Genomic DNA, 3,473 nt, shown 5'->3' on the forward strand with positions numbered 1-3,473 from the left:
AGAAAAATATTTTTTTGATTTTTTTGAATTTTTAATGATGAGAGAGAAAAACAAGAAAAATGATGCAATGCATGAGAATTTTAGATCAAAACATGTGATGCATGCAAGAATGTTATGAATGTCAAGATGAACACCAAGAACACTATGAAGATCATGATGAATATCAAGAACACAATTTTGAAAAATTTTTAATGCAAAGAAAACATGCAAGACACCAAACTTAGAATTCTTTAATGCTTAGGCACTAAGAATTCAAGAATACATATGAAAAATAAGAAAAGACACAAAACATGCAAATGCAAAGATCAAACAAGAAGACTTACCAAGAACAACTTGAAGATCATGAAGAACACTATGAATGCATGAGAATTTTCGAAAAATGCAAGATGCATATGCAATTGACACCAAACTTATAACATGACTCAAGACTCAAACAAGAAACACAAAATATTTTTTTTTATTTTTATGATTTTCTATTTTTTTTGGATTTTTATTTTATATTTTTCGAAAATTATTTAGAAAAGGGAAAAATAAGGATTCCAAAATTTTTAATATGAATTCCAGGAATCTTATGCTCTAAAGCTCCAATCAAAGGGTCAGGCATGGCTTAATAGCCAGCCAAGCTTTAGTATGTAACTCAGACATGACACGTCTAACATGCCCTACAGTCGTATTAGACATGGCTTTACAGCCAGCCATGCTTCATGAAACACTAGAATTCATTCTTAAAAATTCTGAAGAAAAATATATTTTTTTGAAAACATTTTTATTTTTTTAAAAAAATTTTTTTTTTCGAAAACAAAGGAGAAAATTTTGAAAGATTTTTTTGAAAAATTTTTTTGAAAACAAGATGAGCCGTCAGTTGTCCAAACTCGAACAATCCCCGGCAACGGCGCCAAAAACATGGTACGCGGAATCGTGATTACACTTTAATTATGTAAAGTTCATTGCTCTTTCTTTCCCTGGAAATGGCACCAAAAACATGATGCCAAGACCATGGTTCACAACTCCGTGTAACTGACCAGCAAGTGCACTGGGTCGTCCAAGTAATACCTTACGTGAGTAAAGGTCGAATCCCACGGAGATTGTCGGTATGAAGCAAGCAATGGTCACCTTGTAAATCTCAGTCAGGCGGATATCAAACAGTAATGGGTTTTCGAAAATAAATAATAGAATAGGGATAGAGATACTTATGTAAATCATTGGTAGGAATTTCAGATAAGCAAATGGAGATACTTTCATTCCTCTGAACCTCTGCTTTCTTGCTATCTTCATCTAATCAATCTTACTCCTTTCCATGGCTGGCTTTATGTGATACATCACCACTGTCAATGGCTACTTTCGGTCATCTCTCGGGAAAATGATCCAATGTCCTGTCACGGCACGGCTAATCGTCTGGAGGCATCACCCTTGTCAATGGCTTCATCTTATCCTCTCAGTGAAAATGGTCACCCAATTGAAGTACGAATGAATATCTTAGAAGCGAAATAAGATGAATTGAATAGAAAACAGTAGTACTTTGCATTAATCTTTGAGGAACAGCAGAGCTCCACACCTTAATCTATGGAGTGTAGAAACTCTACCGTTGAAAATACATAAGTGAAAGGTCCAGGCATGGCCGAGATGGCCAGCCCCCTAAAACGTGATCAATAGTCTCCTAAGATGAACAAAAGATTAAAACTGAGACCAAAGATGTCTAATAAAATAGTAAGAGGTCCTATTTATAATAAACTAGCTACTAGGGTTTACAGAAGTAAGCAATTGATGCATAAATCCACTTCCGGGGCCCACTTGGTGTGTGCTTGGGCTGAGCTTTGAGTGTTGCACGTGCAGAGGTCCTTCTTGAAGTTGAACGCCAGCTTTTGTGCCAGTTTGGGCGTTCAACTCTGGTTTTGGCTCCTTTTCTGGCGCTGGACGCCAGATTTGGGCAGAAAGCTGGCGTTGAACGCCAGTTTACGTCATCTATTCTTGGCCAAAGTATAGACTATTATATATTGCTGGAAAGCCCTGGATGTCTACTTTCCAACGCAATTGGAAGCGCGCTATTTCGAGTTCTGTAGCTCTAGAAAATCTACTTTGAGTGCAGGGAGGTCAGAATCCAACAGCATCAGCAGTCCTTATTCAATCTCTGAATCTGATTTCTGCTCAAGTCCCCCAATTTCAGCCAGAAAATACCTGAAATCACAGAAAAACACACAAACTCATAGTAAAGTCCAGAAATGTGAATTTAACATAAAAACTAATGAAAACATCCCTAAAAGTAACTAGATCCTACTAAAAACATACTAAAAACAATGTCAAAAAGCGTATAAATTATCCGCTCATCACTTACTTGTCTATTCATGGTTGGTTTTGAAATATTCAATATATATTTATGGTTTCTGCATAGGGTGTCATCATATTTTCAAGTGACAGCTAGAATGCTTTAATTAGCCAAATTGATTTTAGTGCTTTATATAGTTGAAATAAAATCTTTATTTCATCCAATTGGGATGCAAAGGGGTTCTTATATTAGTTTACTACCCAGTTTGGTCGAGGTCATATTGACAGACCTTGTTTTATATTTCAAATTATTCATGTTAAATTTTGTTCAAATATGTAATATTTTAATTTTCTTCTAAATTTTTAATGTGTCTTATTTAAAGATCTCTTTTAAATGATAATTGATTAGTAGTATAATAATATAATTCTAGTATCTATATTAATTGTTTCAGACTAATATTGACATGTTTGTGGAGGTTGAAACCCACATGAATGTGTTTTTTTTTTAAATTGAAAATTCTTTTTATGAGGGTTCTAAACCACCACAATGATTAATCAAGAATTGCCACAAAACGCAAGCACAGAACCCCCACAAAAGGTATAGAAAACCGCCACTGAATGGAATTGTGGGGGTTATGAAAAACTGTCACAAAGAAGCTCGTGGCATCTCAAATTTTGGGGATTTTTGAAACTGCCACGATCCTTTTTGTGGTGGTTTCTTGGGGGTTTGAAACCACCATAAACACGAAAAAAAACTGCCACAAATGAGCAAAATCCTTGTAGTGATGGAAGAAAAAAGTCGTGTCATGAAACAATAGTCCTTTCTCTTCCACTCCTTGTAAGCCTTCGATTCTGTCCCAACTACCTAATTTATTCCCATTACATACAATGCTAGTTTTTGCTATGTTCTATGGGTGTTTTCAGTAAGCTTATTAAGTACTGGTACCAAAAAATAATTAATTTGGAAGAAAAGGAAGAAAGAAAACTAAAAAGGGATCACTGCAGTCATTGCAGCATGTACTTAAGCTCTTGATATCATGATAAAAACAAAAACAATTAATTCTATTATAAAACTTAGAAACCAGGTATCAGTTGTAGTTTACTTTGTATGAGCTAATTTTTTTATCACTTTTATTTATGTATGGATTAACTCTGTTATTCATATACAAAATTAGAGATTTATAATTAGTACATAAGTTAGGATTTTGTAA

Source organism: Arachis ipaensis, chromosome B06, assembly GCF_000816755.2.
Source record: "Arachis ipaensis cultivar K30076 chromosome B06, Araip1.1, whole genome shotgun sequence".
Lineage (NCBI taxonomy): Eukaryota > Viridiplantae > Streptophyta > Magnoliopsida > Fabales > Fabaceae > Arachis > Arachis ipaensis.